Source organism: Scomber japonicus, chromosome 5 (assembly GCF_027409825.1).
Source record: "Scomber japonicus isolate fScoJap1 chromosome 5, fScoJap1.pri, whole genome shotgun sequence".
In the NCBI taxonomy this organism is placed as follows: Eukaryota; Metazoa; Chordata; class Actinopteri; order Scombriformes; family Scombridae; genus Scomber; species Scomber japonicus.
The window spans coordinates 4,105,619-4,115,758 of NC_070582.1; positions in this window are offsets into that span (position 1 = coordinate 4,105,619).

A 10,140-nucleotide genomic window follows, 5' to 3' on the forward strand; every position below is an offset into this window, starting at 1 on the left:
TAGAGAAAAATGTGGCTGATGTAACCAATCCGTGTCCCTTTCATTGTCAGGCTTCATGTTGTCGTTGAGCAGACGGTAGTAACACGATTTACTGCGTTACAGCCGTCAGTCCTGATCTACTTCCCCTGAATCCATCCGACAAGGAACACATTAGACTTTAATACTGTAAAAGCCTCCAGGGTGGGGGGGGGGGGCACCTGGACATTTCTGGCTTTGTGCCATTGGTTTCATATCATGGGATAAATTTAGACATCAGGATGTAAGCAACTCCCACCTACTGCGGTAAGGGAGGAAGAAGGAAGGAAAGGAGGGAGGAAGGAAGGAAGAAGGAAGGAAGGAATGAAGAGAGAAAGGAGGAAGCAAAGACGGAAGGAAAGGAGGGAGGAAGGCAGGAAGAAGGAAGGAAGGAATGAAGAGAGAACGGAGGAAGCAAAGAAGGAAGGAAAGGAGGGAGGAAGGCAGGAAGAAGGAAGGAAGGAAGGAATGAAGAGAGAAAGGAGGAAGCGGAGGAAGAAGGAAGGAAAGGAGGGAGGAAGGCAGGAAGAAGGAAGGAAGGAATGAAGAGAGAAAGGAGGAAGCAAAGAAGGAAGGAAGGGAGGAAGAAGGAAGGAAAGGAGGGAGGAAGGCAGGAAGAAGGAAGGAAGGAATGAAGAGAGAAAGTAGGAAGCAAAGAAGGAAGGAAGGGAGGAAGGGAGAAAGGAAGGAGGTAGGAAAGGAGGGAGTGGGAAAGGAGGGAGGGAAAAGGAGGAAGGAAGCGAGAAAGGAAGGAAGGAAGGAAGGAAAGGAGAAAGGAAGGATGGAAGGGAGGAAAAAGGAAGGAAAGGAGGGAGGAAGGAAGGAAGAAGGAAGGAAGGAATGAAGAGAGAAAGGAGGAAGCAAAGAAGGAAGGAAGGGAGGAAGAAGGAAGGAAAAAAAGAAAGAAAGAAGGAAGGAGGGTGGAAGGAAGAAAGGAAGGAAGGAAAGAAGGGAGGAAGAAGGAAGGAAAGGAGGGAAGAAAGAAGGAAGGAGGGTGGAAGGAAGAAAGGAAGGAAAGGAGGAAGGAAGGAAAGGAGGGAAGAAAGAAGGAAGGAAAGTTTAATGTGATACTATTTTATAGCCACCAGGATGATCTGAATCTCTTTTTGGTAGCTCTTTAGAAAGGATTTATAAGCATTAACCCTCCTGTTGCCCTTGAGTCAAGGAAGGAAGGAAGTGAGAAAGGAAGAAGGAAAGGAGGACGGAAGGAAGGAAGGAAGGAAGGAAGGAAGGAAGGAAGGAAGGAAGGGTGGAAGGAAGGAGGAAGGAAGGCATGAAAGGAGGAAGGAAGGCAGGAAGAAGGAAGGAAGGGAGAAAGGAAGGAAGGATGGAAGGGAGTAAGGAGGAAGGAAGGGAGGAAGGAGGGGAGAAAGGAAGGAGGTAGGAAAGGAGGGAGTGGGAAAGGAGGGAGGGGAAAGGAGGAAGGAAGGAAGGGAGGGAAGAAGGAAGGGAGGGAGGAAGGAGGAAAGAAGCAACAGTCAAAACAGACGTGGTCAATTTGACCCGGGAGGACGACACGAAGGTTAACCTTTGGTCCTTCTTTCCTCCCTTCCTTCTTTCCTCCCTTCCTTCCTTCAGTCTGTCCTTCCTCCCTCCCTCCCTCCCTCCCTCTCTCTTCCTTTCCTCCCTCCCTCTCTCTTCCTTTCCTCCCTCCTTCCCTCCTTTCCTTCCTTCTTCCTCCCTTCCTTTCCTTCCTTCTTCCTTCCTCCCTCCTTTCCTTCCTTATTCCTTCCTTCTTCCTTCTTCCTTCCTCCCTCCTTTTCTTCCTTATTCCTTCCTTCTTCCTTCCTCCTTTCCTTCCTCCTTTCCTTCCTCCCTTCCTTCCTTCCTTGACTCGAGGACAACAGGAGGGTTAAATAAAGTAAAGTATAGGCACCAAAAGAATAAAAAATACTCCATTACAAGTCAAAGTCTGACTGATATATTATTATGACATCATTAGATTATTAATACAGTTTTATTAGTATTCAGAAACTGATCCTGTCAAAGCTCACAGGGAAGCTCGTACTGCAGCAGAAGCAAATGAGACATGATGAGATAAGAAGTGTCCAACACAGAAGTAAATTACAGATTTGAAAAGAGCTGGTGAGACATCAGAGGTCTGACAGCGGCGGAGGATCACATGACAGCTCTTCTTTAATGCTTCGCTGTACGCAGCCGGGTAGTCGACTATAACTGATCCAATTCTGACAACTTTAATATATCTAGGAGTCATGTGTGAAGTGATGAAACTGCACGAAACCTCAGCTACTTCTCCAGCTAGAGGGAAAAAAAATTTAAAAACTTGCATTAACATAACTTGCATTTTATATTCAAAAGACGTCCGTTTGATTTGGCACTCACTGCCTGCCACTTCCTTCTTTCCTCCCTTCCTTCCTTCCCTCTGTCCTTCCTTCCTTCCTTCCTTTCCTTCTTCCTCCCTCCTTACCTTCCTTCTTTCTCCCTTCCATCATTCCTTCCTCCCTCCCTCCTTTTCTCTTTCTTTCCTTCCTCTCTCTTTCCTCCCTTCCTTCTTTCCTTACCTCCTTCCTTCCTTCCTACCTTCCTCCTTTCCTCTGTCCTTCTTTCCTTCCTTCCTCCCTTCCTCTTTTCCATTCTCCCTCCCTCCCTCGTACCTTCCTTCGTTCCTTCTTTCCTCCGTCCTTCCTTCCTTTCCTTCTTCCCTCCCTTCCTTCCTTCCCTCCTTCCTAACCCCCTTCCTTCCTACCTTCCTCCTTTCCTCTGTCCTTCTTTCCTTCCTTCCTCCCTTCTTCTTTTCCATTCTCCCTCCCTCCCTCGTACCTTCCTTCGTTCCTTCTTTCCTCCGTCCTTCCTTCCTTTCCTTCTTCCCTCCCTTCCTTCCTTCCTTCCTTCCTTCCTTCCTTCCTTCCTTGACTAGAGGACAACTTGCATTTTTATATTCAAAAGACATCCACTTTTAATTTGGCACTCGCTGCTGGACACTGTTTCACACCAGGGAGACATTTTCATTTTTCAACTCTACAGCCTCACTGGTCATGTTGATGAGACAAGTTCCTCTGTTGGAGCCTCAGTTTGTCATTTAACCTTCCTGTCGTCCTCCCGGGTCAAATTGACCCCGTCTGTTTTGACTGTTCCTTCTTTCCTTCCTTCCTTCCTCCCGTCTGTCCTTAATCCCTTCCTCCTTCCGCTCTCTTTCCTCCCTTCCTTCTTTCCTTCCTTCCTTCCTTCCTTTTCTTCTTCCTCCCTCCTTTCCTTCCATCCTTCCTTCCTTCCTCCCTCCTTTCCTTCCTTCTTTCTCCCTTCCATCATTCCTTCCTCCCTCCCTCCTCCTTTCCTTCCTTCCTTCGTTCCCTCCTTCCTTCCTTCCTTCCTTCCTTCCTTCCTTCCTTCCTACCTTCCTCCTTTCCTCCTTTCCTCTGTCCTTCTTTCCTTCCTTCCTCCCTTCCTCTTTTCCATTCTCCCTCCCTCCCTCCCTCCCTCGTACCTTCCTTGCTTCCTTCTTTCCTCCGTCCTTCCTTCCTTCCTTCCTTCCTTTCCTTCTTCCCTCCCTTCCTTCCTCCCTTCCTCCCTCCCTCCCTTCCTTCCTTCCTTCCTTCCTTTCTTCCTTCCTTCCTTCCTTGACTAGAGGACAACTTGCATTTTTATATTCAAAAGACGTCCAACTTTTAATTTGGCACTCGCTGCTGGAGACTGTTTCACACCAGGGAGACATTTTCATTTTCAACTCTACAGCCTCACTGGTCATGTTGATGAGACAAGTTCCTCTGTTGGAGCCTCAGTCTGTCATTTAACCTTCCTGTCGTCCTCCCGGGTCAAATTGACCCTGTCTGTCAACCCCGACTGTTCCTTCTTTCCTTCCTTCCTTCCTCCCGTCTGTCCTTAATCCCTCCCTCCTTCCGCTCTCTTTCCTCCCTTCCTTCTTTCCTTCCTTCCTTCCTTCCTTTTCTTCTTCCTCCCTCCTTTCCTTCCTTCCTTCCTTTTCTTCTTCCTCCCTCCTTTCCTTCCATCCTTCCTTCCTTCCTCCCTCCTTTCCTTCCTTCTTTCTCCTTTCCATCATTCCTTTCTCCCTCCCTCCTTCTTTCCTTCCTTCCTTCGTTCCCTCCTTCCTTCCTTCCTTCCTTCCTACCTTCCTCCTTTCCTCTGTCCTTCTTTCCTTCCTTCCTTCCTCCCTTCCTCTTTTCCATTCTCCCTCCCTCCCTCCCTCCCTCCCTCCCTCCCTCGTACCTTCGTTCCTTCCTTCTTTCCTCCGTCCTTCCTTCCTTTCCTTCTTCCCTCCCTTCCTTCCTTCCTTCCTTCCCTCCTTCCTAACCCCCTTCCTTCCTTCTTCCCTTCCCTCCTTGACTAGAGGACAACTTGCATTTTTATATTCAAAAGACATCCACTTTTAATTTGGCACTCACTGCTGGAGACTGTTTCACACCAGGGAGACATTTTCATTTTTTAACTCTACAGCCTCACTGGTCATGTTGATGAGACAAGTTCCTCTGTTGGAGCCTCAGTCTGTCATTTAAAAGCCAAAAGAACAGCTGGAGTTTTTGGGGTCTGTTTGTTTATTCCACACTAGGGTATGTGGCTTAAGCTCTAAAGCCCCCCCGGCTGTGGAGATATTTAGTGGCCAAACTGGTTAGTTATGACTTCAGTGTCCGTCACATAATGCACACTGGCTCCAATTTGATCCATTTGATCTAATAACATTTGGAAAGCCTAGACGAGCCATATAATTGCATTATTTTATCCCCATTTAACTTCCTGTGACCCCCCCGTCCTCATATGGGGACGTCACATTTTGGGTTTGTTGGACCTTACACTTCATTCTGCTTAACGTTGACCTGTTGACCTCATTCTTAAACACTTTTTTTGTGCCACCTAGTGGTAGCAAAAGCTCATTACAGTGTAAAAATCGGTGTAAAAAACAAGATGGCAGGCATCTTGGCCGAGTCAATCAACAGCTGATCCCCAGATAAAAGTATTTATGGTTGAAACTTGTTAATTTATGCTTATATGAGGACTTTAAAAACCTGAACCTCCTGTTAAAAGACGATGTTTAGTTTTTACACTTATCAGGTCCTAATCCCAAATATCTAGGAGAAACAAAAGCTCAGGTCTCAGGAGGTGAAGTGAGCAAGGAGCCAACCGTAACTCTGCCAACTCGGGTGGAGAAGGACTCTACTGAGCATGCTCTGTGGCCCAAAACATGAACGAGTGAGGAAGCCAATGGGAACGCAGGGCAGACTTCATGCACCACAGAGCAAATTTCATAGGAACAAAAGCTCTCCTTAATCATAGAAGCCAGTAATTAAGTAAAGGATCTGTTTACTTCTTAACTATTTATACAAGTATTTATAACATCTTATTAACCCTCCTGTTGTCCTCAGGTCAAGGAAGGAAAGGAGGGAGGGAGGAAGGAAGGAAGGAAGGAAGGAAGGAAGGAAGGAAGGAATGAATGAGGAAGGAAAGAAGAAAGGAAGGGAGGGAGGAAAGAAAGAAGGAAGGAATGAGGAAGGAAGGAAGGAATGAGAAAGGAAGGAAGGAAGGAAGGAAGGAAGGAAGGGAGGAAGGGAGGAAGGAAGGGAGGAAGGAAGGAAGGAAGGAAGGAAAGGAGGGAGGAAGAAAGAAGGAAGGGAGGAAAGGAGAGAGGAAGGAGGGAAAGAGGGAAGGAAGGAAGGAAAGGAGAAAGGAAGGAAGAAGGAAGGAAGGAAGGAAGGAAGGAAGGAAGGAAGGAGGGAGGAAGTAGAGGGAGGAAAGAGAGAGAAGGAGGGAGGGAGGACAGACTGAAGGAAGGAATGAGAAAGGAAGGAAGGAAGGAAGGAAGGAAAGGAAAGAAAGAAGGAAGAGGAAGGAAGTAAGTAGAGCAGGAAAGGAGGAAGGAAGTTTGGAAGGAAGTATGGAAGGAGGAGGGAGCAAAGAAAGAGGGAAGGAAAGAAGGAACAGTCAAAACAGACGGGGTCAATTTGACCCAGGAGGACGACACGTTGGCTGTTTAGCTGCTAAATGCTAAATGTTCACCAGCTAGTCTACAGCTAGCTCTGTCTGTTAATGTACTGCTTGGCTTTTTACAGTTTTTTCTCTAACAACAGCTGCTGTGACCCGAAACCACACTGAATCAAAGCCGGGCAGCTAAACAATGTTAATTATCATAATTATTGATTATAGCTGCTTTTAAACAAATGCTTTTAGTGGCTTAAACAAACCCATTACTGATGCATTATAGGAACACAGATGAAACAGATGTCAGTAAACAATTAGCATGTTCTGCCATTATGATGATTAAAAAACCTTAATGTCATTTTAGAGGCACAACCAGGCGGGGAGTTCTGGTCCTCTGAAATGAGGCCAAGGCGGAAGTAACTTAGAGCTGCATTCTATCAAAAGGCCACCAGGGGGCGACCGTCTCTATACAAGTCAATGGAGAATTCACCAACTTCTCACTTGATTTCTAACCTCAGTAAACGTTTTCAAAATGTGTTTATGGTCTCAATCGCTAGTTTAAAGCCTTCTTCAATGCAGTATGATGTTCATTTGGGACATTTTGGCCTCCCTGATTTTATATGTGACGATAAAGCAGGGTATGTATTAGGGCGTGGCTACGTCCTGATTGACAGGTTGATTGCCCAATGTCCTCGAGATCCAGCCCTCGCAACCATAGCAACCTCCCCGCTCCGCCCATGGCTCCGCCTCATGCCCATATAAGTAGAATCTGTGTTTTTATTTTTCCCAGCATGCACCTGAAATTTTCAAGATGGCGCTGCCTAGATTAGAAACTATTGGCTCCCGAGCAGCAGTCCACAAACCAATGGGTGACGTCACGGATGTTACGTCCATTTCTTTTATACAGTCTATGGTCCAGAGTAGAGTATGAATGAAACCGACAGCATCCTACTTTAAAGTTTACTTTCACTTCTTACTGAACCAGGTCTATTGAGCAATAGTTCTCTAACTTACAAAACACAATCGAATAATTAGCCAAATGCTCCAAAAGGTGGAGGACAGTTCAATATTGGTTTAGTATCAGTCTCGTCTGATGTCTCATCCCAGGAGTGAATAAGCCCCGAGACTAAGTTTCATGTTGTCGATTTGGGTTCTTAAAGGCTCCAGACTAATTAACCCAAATTGTGTCGCAGTCCAATTCCCTCCTCAGAGAGTCAGTCCTTTCTTCTAGTTTGGTTCGGGTAGTTCAATATGTTTTTTTATGGGATGAAAGCAGGCTATAAAGTTAGATATATTCCACCTAAATAAAGTAATTATTGGACTTTATTCGGATGTTACGTCCATTTCTTTTATACAGTCTATGGTTAAAACCCAAAGTGTTAGTAGTTGGGATTGGTCTCACATGCGCTGCATAGCTAGTCACAAACTCTCTGAACTTCTGGGACAGTTGGGATGTCTGGTTTTGGGGTTTGTAATTAATATTGAAGATGCAAAGACTTCTTTACTAAAACGTTGCATGATCTTCAGTCCTTGAGGAAATACCTTAAAAATAGCATTCATTTTCCTCTCAAGTTGCATCCTCATTAAAAACCACCTCTATCTTTATATTTATACCTTAATGTTTTAGTATCATCATCACCTTTCATTACTCTGTCGTCTTCTTTACATCGATGAGTGTGAGAACTTTGGTTTTTCATGTTTGTCCTTGTCGTGTTTGTTGGGATGATGAAGATGATGAAGATGATGAAGAAGCCTCTCCACACTCACACACTCTGGACTCTTGCCTTTGATCCTTCATCATAGCGTTGTGAAGAAATTCCACCTTAAATTCATAATTTTCAGCAGTACAGCAGCTCTACTCTTCAGCTTTGATCTTTTCTCTGTAATAATCATGGGGGCTGTTATTTCTCAGGCTGGATTTTCTCCCGCTGAGGCGTCGGTGGATTCTGTGTGTGTGTGTGTGTGTGGGGGGGGGGGGGGGTGACGCACCGAACCGCCTGAATCCACCTGACCCTGGTAACATGATGTTCTAGGAGGAAAGAGAAAAGAAAAAAACACACTTCTTTTTTCTCTTCAGCTCATTTGAAAGATGCACATGAATGTTTTATACGTGCAAGGACTGAAATGTCCAGAAGTGGATTGAGCATCAAGAACTTAAACAGAGAGATTAAACTTCCTGTCGTCCCCCCGGGTCAAATTGACCCCGCCTCTTTTAACTGTTCCTTCTTTCCTCTGTCCTTCCGTCCTTCCTTCCTTCCTTCTTTCCTCCCGCCTTTCCTCCCTCCTTTCCCTCCTTCCTTCCTCCCGCCTTTCCTCCTTCCTTTCCTTCTTTCCTTTCCTCCCTTCTTTCTTTCCTTCCTTCCTTCCTTCCTTCCTCCCTTGACTCGAGGACAACAGGAGGGTTAAATAGCCTGAAACATTGATTACATGCTGTGGACACAAATTACTTCACGATGATGTTTATTAAAAAAAAAAAAAAAAAGAGCAGACAGTAACACTGAGCCTGATAGAGTCCTCTTACTGTGTGACCTTTGACCTGCTTGGCTGTAATATTCTTGACTTCAGACAGCTTCAGAGAAACTGACTGTAAGCAAAGAGACTCAAATATAAAGTGAGATTAAAACAAACAAACAGGCAGATTCTCACTGTTTAGTCATCTGTAATAATCCCTTCACATCCCACAGGCCGTCTGGAGCCTCATAAATAAACATTCATTCATAACCACAACAAACTCATAATTAACTGATGTGATTACTGAAATGAATAATAGTCATTACGCTTAAAAGATCAAACTCTCCAGGATGCAGATTTCATCATCATGTCTGTCTGTGTCGTAGTCGTGCTGTCGGCAGAGCCATAGGTACGCTGTCATCGATGAGCGCTGAGGACGACGCGCTGATCACGATTTTAATTTATTCATTAATGCACAGTGGAGATGTTCTTCATTACATTACAGACTCTGGCTCTCAATCCTCTGGCTGGCACGAGGACTTCAGTTTGATAATTAGAGAAGAAAGTAGGAAGAAAAAACCTGAAATATTAACCCTCCTGTTGTCCTCGAGTCAAGGAAGGAAGTTAGGAAGGGAGGAGGAAGGGAGGAAAGAAGGACAGAAGGAAGGAAATGAGGAAGGAAGGGAGGAAGAAGGAAGGAAAGGAGGAAGGAAGGGAGGAAGAAGGAATGAAGGGAGGAAGGAAGGTAGGAAGGAGGGACAGAAGAAGGAAGGAGGGCGGGAAAGAAGTAAAGGAGGGAAGGAGGGAAGGATGGAAAGGAGGGAGGAAGGAAGGAAGGAAGGGAGGAAGGAAGGTAGGAGGGAAGGAAAGAAGGAAGGAAGGAAGGAAGAAGGAGGGAGGGAGGGAGGGAGGGAGGAAGGAAGGAAGGGAGAAAGGAAGGAAGGAAGGAAAGGAGGAAGGAAGGAAGGAAGGAAAGAAGGAAGGGAGGGAGGGAGGAATTAATGCTGCTTCTTCTTTTTTTCTCCCTCTTCTCTTCTCTCCTCTTTAATCCTTCCTTTCCCTTTTTAACCTACATGTATACATTCATCCACTTTCCCTCCTTTCTCAGCCTCCTCGATAAGGTCGCCATGGTAACACAGCTGTGTTGGTGTTATGGCCAAACCATGGATTACTACTTATACCTACCTCACACACCACACTTCCAGGCCTCCAGCTCTCTTCTTTAGCGCTCTTTCTCTCTCTCTCTGGAAAGCTTTAATCTGTTGCTATGGATACGGGGATGAGGGTTTAAACCCTTCTTGGAGAAACTTTGAAGCACTTGAAAGACATAAAGCATGAAAGAGTGAAGGAGATGATCCTGTTGGTCAGTGTTCACCTGTCATCGTTAGTAAGTGCAGTCAAGCTGAGGAGCTCATGATGTGGATGTATGGCTTCCTTTCCTTCCTTCCTCCATTCCTGTCTTCCTTCCCTCCCTCCTTTTCTTCCTTCCTTCCTCCCTCCCTCCCTCCTTTTCCTTCCTTCTTCGTTTCATCTACCTGAAGCCTGTCTGTGGCTCTGAGACTCAAACTCATCCTACTGAACAAAGAAATCCTTCAAATCTAGTTAGAAATATACAATAAATGATGGACATGTCTTAACCCTCCTCAGGTCAAGGAAGGAAGGAAGGAAGGACGGACGGAAGGAAGGTCGGACGGACGGACGGACGGAAGGAAGGAAGGAAGGAAGGAAGGAAGGACGGACGGAAGGAAGGCAAGGCAAGGCAAGGCAGTTTTATTTATACAGTGC